The sequence below is a fragment of the Mus musculus genome, chromosome X (genome assembly GCF_000001635.26).
Source record: "Mus musculus strain C57BL/6J chromosome X, GRCm38.p6 C57BL/6J".
NCBI lineage: Eukaryota > Metazoa > Chordata > Mammalia > Rodentia > Muridae > Mus > Mus musculus.
In genome coordinates, this window is record NC_000086.7 from 116,864,838 (window position 1) to 116,874,504 (window position 9,667).

The 9,667-nt window shown below is 36.3% G+C and overlaps 1 pseudogene; it reads left to right on the forward strand.

The window, feature by feature from the left end:
- The first annotated feature begins 6,982 nt into the window (after positions 1-6,982).
- Positions 6,983-7,157, forward strand: Gm52475 (annotated as a pseudogene).
- The last annotated feature ends 2,510 nt before the right edge of the window (positions 7,158-9,667 follow it).

Consider the following 9,667-nt stretch of genomic DNA (forward strand, 5'->3'; position numbering starts at 1 on the left):
AAATGATTCTTTCAAACATCAGAAACAAAAGAATATCACTTTATAAAGGAGCAGCCACACATAGTATCTTCACTATTTTCACCACTTTCCTGCAAATTTATCCATCATTTTTCTTTCCTACTATTCTTGGCTGAAATATCTTTTGACTTTTTTCTCCTATACAAATTTTGCCTACATGCTAAGGTTTACTTTAAAGTTCAGCTTCTTTGTAAACCTTGCTGTGACAATGTCAGTCTACATGGCTCATTCTCTGATCAATAAAAATCACATATTCTACAAAATAACCTGGCTTATAATCATGTGTTTTGTACACTTTGCTCAGCTTAATTTGTATGTATGACATTTTTCACCATGTGTCTTGGTAACTCTACAGCAATCAGACACATATTTTTAGGTCTGTGCTAAGTACCTATTTCATATCATCCACTTGATGTTCAGAGCAAAAAGTGGAGAGATATAAACTGTTTTGTTTTGTTTTGATAATCTGAAATTTCAACTTGATGATAACTAAAGTGACCTAGAGAATGAGAAACTAGGCATATAACTAGGCATATAACTTGATTAGGTTAACCGAAATGAGAACCCCTGACCATTGTGCACAATTCCATTCCTTGGGTAGTCTGGGATAGGTAAAAAGGAGAAAACTCAGCAAGTAAAATCATGTATATTTCCCTGCTTCTTGACAGTAGATTCAAGTGTAAAGGGATGCTTTAAGTTTCCCCTGCTAAGACTTCTCCTAAGTGATGAGTTGTATTTTTGAAATGTGAGCCAATATACATCCTTCTTCCTTAAATAGCTTTTGTACAAGTATCCTAGCAACAAACACAAGTCCGGCATTTTCATTTAGGGCAACTAATAGCAAACAAACAAAAAAAAACAAATAAACAAACAAAATAACAACAACTAAACTAGATATTGGAGATACTGTATTTTTGAGTTAACTGTTTTTGTGTTTAAATGGGTGAGAAGCCATGTCTTCTGGTGTGGAGCTGGGCATGGAATGAGAGTGCCCAAGTGTGAATTTATTTGTGAATTCATAAAGATTTAATTGTACCTTGATAAACAGAAAGAGGGAATAAGATTAGGTAAAACATACTGGGTTGTAGAAAAGATGACACAGAAAGGTCATTAGGGGCTCAAACAAACCTGCTGAAGAAGGACAAATCATTAATAAGATTGGGAGACTAGAAAACCTTGATGCTTTTTTGCTGAAGGATGGATGATCAGGACTGCAGTTATGAAGGATCATTGCATCAGTGGATTTTCATAACATTTGATTAGGTTTACGGGATTGATAAATGTTTCTATTATAACAATTAAACTGTGTATGTGGCGGGGGGAGGGGGAGTTAGCTTAAACAGAAGGAATAAAGAGGAGTTTAAATCCAGCAACATGGCTGCTCTGGCTAAGAATCATATTCAAAAACCTTCTAGGTCTATGTGATCTTGCTAGAATACAAACATGCCCTTAGTAAACACACACACACACACACACACACACACACACACACACACACACACACACCCTCAGTACACACCTTTATTCCCAAACAGTGAAAATAAAGTTAGTTTTTAGAAGCAAGTAGCCATGTTTAAAAGTCATACTTAATTGAGAGCAGAGAAAGTGACAAATGAAGAGAACAATATGACAGAATGAGACAGAGATAGGATACCTCAGAAAAGAACAGACATGAAAGAAAGGCAACTTAAGAGAGAAGGGAGGGAGAGTCAGTTCAGTTTCATAGAGCTGAGTTTGGTGCAGTTCTGTTGAGTGAGTACAGTACAGTGAAGGGTGAGTTTGTTTGTGAGTTTTCTTGCAGCTTAGTGAAGGTCAGAAGAGTCAATTGAAGCCAAAGAACAAGAAGGAGTCAGAAGATTGGAACCAATTGCTAGTTTAAGGCCAACCAGAGCAATTCAGTAAAAAGCTGAGAGAATAGATAAATCAACTTGGAAAGGAGTTTGATCCACAACAACTTAGTTGACCTATCCAGCTAGAGTTCAGAAAGAACTAGAAAGGGTGAATTTATTCAGCAGTAAGCCTCCCAGTCAACAATTACATCTGTCAAATAAAAGATACCTTTACTAACCCAGAAATCAGTGATTAATTTTTATACCTGAAACAAAATATCAAGTATTCACATATAATGTACCACACAGGTAATTTTCTCTTCCAATACCATGGAATTTTTAAAAATCATAACTGACAGGGTCCAAAAGAATAAGGATCTATTCCTCCTGGTGGAGACACATCTTTCCTCCAGACAAAAACTCTGCCTGTGGCAGGTACTGTGCTCCAGACCCCATCTCACACCCAGAGACAGCCTGACTCAAGGAGGTCTGCCATAACCAGGCTCACAAGAGGGACCGGTTCCAGTCAGAGATAGCAAGGCCGGTTAACACCAGAGCTAAGCAGAAGATTAGAGGAAAGTGCAAAAACATAAGCAACAGAAACCAATGCCAGTTAGGATAATTAGTATTCATAATACTGAAAGCCTTAAACACCTACAAAAGCAAGATTTTGACCTAAATTTCCATGTCATGAAAATTATAGAGGACATTATGGGGGGTATAAATAACTCCCTTAAAGAAATAAAGGAGAACACAAATGAACAGGTAGAAGTCCTTAAAGAGAAACATAATTCCATTAAAGAAATATAGGAAACACAACCAAACCAGTGAAGGAATCGAACAAAACATTTCAGTATCTAAACATTGAAATAGAAACAATAAAGAAATAATAAAGGGAGTCAATTCTAGAGATGGAAATCCTAGGAAAGAGATCATAAGTTACAGATGTAAGCATCACTAACAGAATACAAGAGATAGAAGAGAGAATCTCAGGTATAGAAGATACAGTAGAAGATATTGACACAACAGTCAAAGAAAATACAAAGTGCAAAAAGCTACTAATCCAATGTCCAGGAAATTCAAGACACAATGAAAAGATCAAACATAAGAATAATCGGAATAGAAGAGGGTGAAGATTCCCAACTCAAATAGCCAGAAAATACCTTTCACAAAATTATAGAAGAAAACTTCCTTAACCTAAAAAAGAAAAGAGAGAGAGAGAGAGAGAGAGAGAGAGAGAGAGAGAGAGAGAGAGAGACAGATGGGCATAAACACACAGGAAGTCTACAAAACATCAAATAGATTGGACCAGAAAAGATATTTTTCCCATCAATGAATAATCAAAAGACTAAATATGTAATAAAGAAAGAATATTGAAAGCAGTAAGGGAAAAGGGCCAAGTAGCATATAAAGGCAGAACTATCAGGATTACACCAGAATTTTCAACAGAGACACTAAAAGCCAGAACATCTTGGACAAATATCATGCTGACCCTAACAGAATACAAATGCCAGACTAGGCTACTATAGCCAAGCAAAACTTGCACTTACCATTGATGGAGAAAGCAAGATATTCTACTACAAAACCAAATTTAAACAATATCTTTCCACTACTCCAGCCCTTCAGAGGAAAGTAGAAGAAAAATTTCAACACAAGGAGGGAAATTATGCCAACAAAAACCCAAGACATTAATCATCTCACAACAAACACAAAAGAAGAGAATTATATGTAGTACCACCTCTAAGAACAACAACAACAACAACAACAATAACAACAAAATAACAGGAATCAACAATCATTGGTCTTTAATATCTCTCAACATCAATGAACTCAATTTCCCAATAAAAAGACATAGGTTAGAAGACTGGATAAATAAACAAGACCCAGCATTTTGCTGCTTAAAGGAAATACATCTCGGTGACAATGACAAACATTACCTCAGAATAAAGGCTAGAAAAAATTTCTATGCAAATATTCTCAAGAAACAAGCTGGTGCAGCCATTTCAATACCCAATAAAACAGACATTCAACCAAAAGTTATCCAAAGAAATGGAGAAGGACACTTTATAGTCATCATCCACCAAGATGACATCTAAATTCTGAATAAGTATGTCCCCCAAAATAGTGATGCCTTAACTTCTTACATTCCAATTTGTATCCTTTGACACCCCTTTGTTTTATTATTACTTTAGATAGAACTTTGGGTACTATATTGAATAAATACAGAGAGAGTGGGCAGCCTTGTCTTGTCCATGATTTTAAAGGGATTGCTTCCAATTATTCTCCATATAATTTGATGTTGTCTGATGGATTGTTATAAATTGCTTATTTTATTTTATTTCATTTTATTTTTAATTCACTCTTTATACTCCATAATCCATTCCCTGGCCACCCCCCACCCCCGACTGCTCCATATCCCAGACCTCCTCCTCATCCTGCCCATCTCCAGGTGAATGCCCCCACCCCTCCACTGGTGCATCATCTCTGAATGAACACAGACCCAGAAGTGCTCTACTGTATGAGTGTTGGGGGCCTAATCTCAGTTGGTGTATGCTGCCTGTTTTGTGGTCCAATGTTTGAGAGATCTCGGACTTAGTACTACCTGTGAACCCAGCTCTACCACTCCTAGGCATATAACCAGAAGATGCTCCAACCTATAACAAGGACACATGCTCCACTATGTTCATAGAAGCCTTATTTATAATAGCCAGAAGCTGGAAACAAATCTTATGCTCCTCAAAGGAAGAATGGATACAGAAAATGTGGTACATTTACACAAAGGGATACTATTTAGCTATTAGTAATGAGGACATCATGAGTTTTGCAGGCAAATGAGTGGAACTAGAAAATATCATCCTGACTGAAGTAGCTCAGACCCAAAATGACACACATGGTATGTACTTATTGCTAAGTGGATATTAGTCCAAATGCTCAGAGCTCCCACACTACTAATCACAGACCATATAAAGTGTAACAAGAAACAAAGTTAAAGTGTGGATGCTTCAATCTCATTTAGTTGTTGTAACAAAGTTATCAAGGTATGCAGAGGAAAGGAGGAAAGGACCTGGGTGGGGGATGGGAGAGGAGGTAAAAGGAGGGGCGGTCAGGATCAGGTATGGGAAGAGACAAGAAGGAAGCCAGGTGGGCCAGGAGAATCAATAGAAATATGTAAAAGGGGGGAACCAATGGGAAGTCCCAGAAGTCAGGGATATGAGAAGGCTTTCAGAACCCAATAGGGATGATATTAGCCAAAATACTCAACAGTGGAAAGATAAAACCACATGACACCCAGTGAACAGGGGCCATCCATTCATATCAAAATTGTTAACCCAGAATTGTTCCTGTCTAAAGGAAACACAGCGGGAAAAATGAAGCAGAGTCTGAAGGGAAGTGTATTCAGAGACTGCCCCACTTTCAGATCCATCACATCTGCAGAAACCAAATCCTGACACTATTGCTGATGCCAAGAATTTCTTGCAGACAGGAGCCTGATAGGTTGTGAGGCTATGCCAGCATCTAAAACAGATGCAAATACTCACAGCTAACCATTGGACTAAGACCAGCGTTCCCCAAGAAAGGGTTACAGGAAGGCCTGAAGGAGATGAAGGGGATTGCAACCCCTTAGGAAGAAAAACAATTTCAACTAACAGGACCCCATAGAGATCCCAGGGACCAAACCAGCAACCATGAGTGTGTCCATGGTTCCTGCTACATATGTAGCAGATGATTGCCTTACTTTGCATTAATGGGAGGAGAGGCAGTTGGTCCTGTGGAGGTTTGTTTTCACAGTGAAAGGGGATGCTAGAAGGGTGAGGAGTACCTTAGAGGCAAAGGGGATGTGCAATGGTCTTGGGGTGTGCAGAGGAGAGAATGAGGAGGGGAACAACATGTGAACTGTTAATAAATTAATAAAAATAATAATAGATTTCAAAATCCATTTTTGTGTGTTGGCTTGACTTTTTTATTTATGTAATGTATTTGTCTTTGTCATATTTGAGTTGTTTTACCATAGGTATAATCATTCTGCTAAGTATGTTGAAAGCTCTATTTCTTTTTTGGTAGGGACCATTGTTATGACATTTTTTATTTTAGATACTGTTTTTATGTCTATGTTGGTATTTAAAAATCTGGAGTTACATTTATTAGTTCAGTTTCTCTTCCCTTTTTCTTTCAGCACTGTGTTTACAATGTTCATCAGGGGTAAATTCATAGACATACTGGGATACTGATATATTTTGTTTTTCTGGTATATGGTAGCTACTACAATGTCTTCCCCTCATTTTCTGTTTATTGGCTATAGTCTAGTACCTTTAGAGCCTTGGCCAAGAAGTTTGAAATTCAGTTCCATTTGCAATGAAGACTGATTCTTCATAATAAGGTCTTGTAGGTCAATGGCACCATCCCTATCAAATAGTTTCTCTGGGTGTGGTGATTCCTGAAGGGAGAGAGTTTTCTAGGTTACCTAGGGACAAGTAATAGTAGCTCAAAATTCACTCCTGGAGTGCATATTGAAAACATATTAGGGATGGAGGAAGGCTCTCAGGATGTCATAGGTTCCTGAGAAGTTGCAGAGATGACCACTATATAAGGAACTTATGAAGGAGTATAAAAGTAGCTTACCTGTCACTCCATGCTAAGTTGTTGAGTGACAGTGTCTTTGGTAAGTAAATATCTATGACTAGTCCCATAAGCAGGTGAGAGGCCAGGAGGAGTTGTAATCCTCAATGGTCAGCAGAATGCATGGGTGCTGTATAGGGGAGTGCAGATATATTATTACACTATTTAAAACCTAGGGTATACAGTTATAGTGCAAGAATATGTTTTAAATTTTATTTTAAATTTAAATTATGTGTGTGTATGTGTGTGTTTGTATGCTTTTGGTCAGTGTGTGGATTTGTGCATATGAGTGTAGGATCAAAGAATCCTGGAATATTCTATCTGATTCACTGAAATTGGAGTTACTGGCAGTGGTAACAAGCCAATTATGAGTACATTCCAATAGCTAGTGTCATCTGGAAGAATAATATATAGTCCTAACTACTGAGACATCTCTCTAGCTCCCACACATTTTTTTTTCAAATTTACACATTCTGAAAGTCTGATGAGTGTTGCTGGGATTTAGAACAAGAGTATCAATCGCTTCTCGGCCTTTTGGCTAAGATCAAGTGTAGAACAAGAGTATCTTTCACCCAATCTATCCTCATTATCCAGGTTTTTTTTTTTTTTTCTATTGCTACAATAAAACATCATGATCTTAAGCAACTTGAGTAGAAATGGATTTATTTGGCTTACATATCCTAATTACACACCATTCTGAAGAGAATTCATGGCAACAAAGGAGACAACGATTAGAAAGAACATTGTATACCGGTTTGCTCTCAATGACTTGATCAGTTTGCTTTCTTAAACAACTCAGAACCTACAAACCTAGGGGTGTCACTGCCCATAGTATGTTAGAAAGTCCCACACCAATCACTAATCAAGTTCATAACCTACAACCCAATCTGATGGAAATGTTATCTCATTTGGGGTTTTCTTTTTCCAGTTGAGGCTATGCTTTCTAAAATTTATAAAAATTATCCAGCACAATTTTTCTTTGAATCATCTATGTATTTCATATCTATCTATCTATCTATCTATCTATCTATCTATCTATCTATCTATCTGTCATCTATCTATCTATCTATCTATCTATCTATCTATCTATCTATCATATATATACCTAATTATTCATCTTTTTGAATATAATTTTGATATAGTCAATATGAGGAATATATTAATATAAACTGCATAGAATAACAATAATAAAGTTATGTATGCATGGCCTAATATATATTTTCTATTATGTCTTCTATGTTTCTCAAATATGATAATAGTTGAATCAACTACTAATCTTGTTTAGTTTGAAGAGATGTCTTCAGATTTGATTAACCTCATTTAATGAATTTGTTTTGTCATACACACACACACACACACACACACACACACACACACACACACAGAGCAACAAAATAGTGTTTTGAGGAGCTTCAGCTCCTTTCAAAATGTTTGTTTTGAAAAAAGTAATTTGGAAACACCCATCAAAAAGCCATAAGTAAATTTTGGATTAGCTCTCCAAATGATTTTGAAAAGACACTATGAAGAACTAAACCAAATCAAATATATGTTTTCTATGAATAATTAATTTTCATTCATGTCAACATTCAAAGTGTGTGAGAATTCTGTGCACTGATATTTAAACAGAATTCTTGGGCAGCCCAATCTTACTATTGAAAATTTCACATTCCAGATGTGCTCAGGATGCACTTAGAAAAATGGTTCACAGTAAGCTGTTTAATATAATTGATTTTGTTATTTATTATTTCCAGTCAGTAAAGGTGGCTGGTAAATCAACATTCTAGAGATTATAAAGGTACTTAAGTTGGTGATATTCAGTATATTGAAGATATTGAGTAAGTGGTTCAGATAGATAGGTAGATAGATTAGATAGATAGATAATGTATGTATGTATGTATGTATGTATGTATGTATGTATGTATGTATTGTGAGTTATCACTATACTATATTGTTTTCCCACGGATAGAAACCAAAGATTAAGAATATAAGAAATTGTGTATGGCTTCTTTTTGTTAGAAATAATTACAGAGAAATACTGTAGAAATGAATTCTAGAGAACTAATGTAGAAACAATGAACTAGGTAAGAAAGGTGAGGCAGTAATACGATGTAATCTTAAGGTAGTGATTGCTGTGGGCTAACAGATCATATCAAGTTAGGGATGTCTGAGAAACTGAGTAGACTGAATCTAAAAATGTTCTACCTGAAAGATAAGACAGAGTACTTATCTTGTATGTACAACTCAATAGGGTTCTCTGGGCCTCCCATATACTAGCTTTTGTTGAAACCCCAGAGCAGAATGTAAGAAATATAAGACTTAGACAATAAGAGATGCTATCCACTTACACTTGGATAAAACTGGTTTATATAAGTACTAAGTCTTGAAAAGGCAAGTAGAGAGTATCTGAGCAAAGAAATAATTTTATAATATTTCTCATACTTCTACCCATGGCATATAAAATTTAGTCATCTGACAGTTTGTATCATTAAAACAACATTTGTACCTTTGATAGCTAAGTGGTCCTGTGTTTACATATTGACTTCTGAGAGTGCTTGTTGCCTGCAATGGTTACATTTATGTGTTAATAGGAGTAAGGGTTTGCTAGATAACTGCTAAAACATTTGTACTATATGTGTAGGTTTGTTTTGTTTTGTATGGGAGAAAGTTAAGTGCACAGAACACATATGAATGTGAGAGGACAATCTTAGGAGTCTATTTTCGCTTTCTAGTTTTATCTTGTGTATTGAACATATGACTTCAGGCTATGCTGCAAATGTTTTTACTCACTAAGCCAAATTGTTGGTCCTTGAGTATCATTTTTGATACGGTCTGAATGTGTTACAAACAAGTGGGCCCATGTGTTAACATTATTCTGAGAGCTGTGAAACTCTTAAAAACTGGGGCCTCTCTAGCAGAGGATGGTTGCTAGGAGTGGGGCTTTGAAATTTTAACCCAATTTTGCTTTTTATTGTTTCCCATTTCCTGGTCTACCTACACTTGAAAAGCTGCAGACTCTGCCTGCAATGCTTCTTCATACCCTCTGAGACAAGGAGCCAAAGGAAAAATTTTCTTCTCTAGGAAGTTTTCATCAAGAATTTCATCAAGATAATAAGAAAAGTAAAAAACATGCTACTTCTAGAAGATGGTATTTGAATCTGTGTATTAAACAGGTAAGAGCCACCTTCTTCCAGAATAGAGTGTAA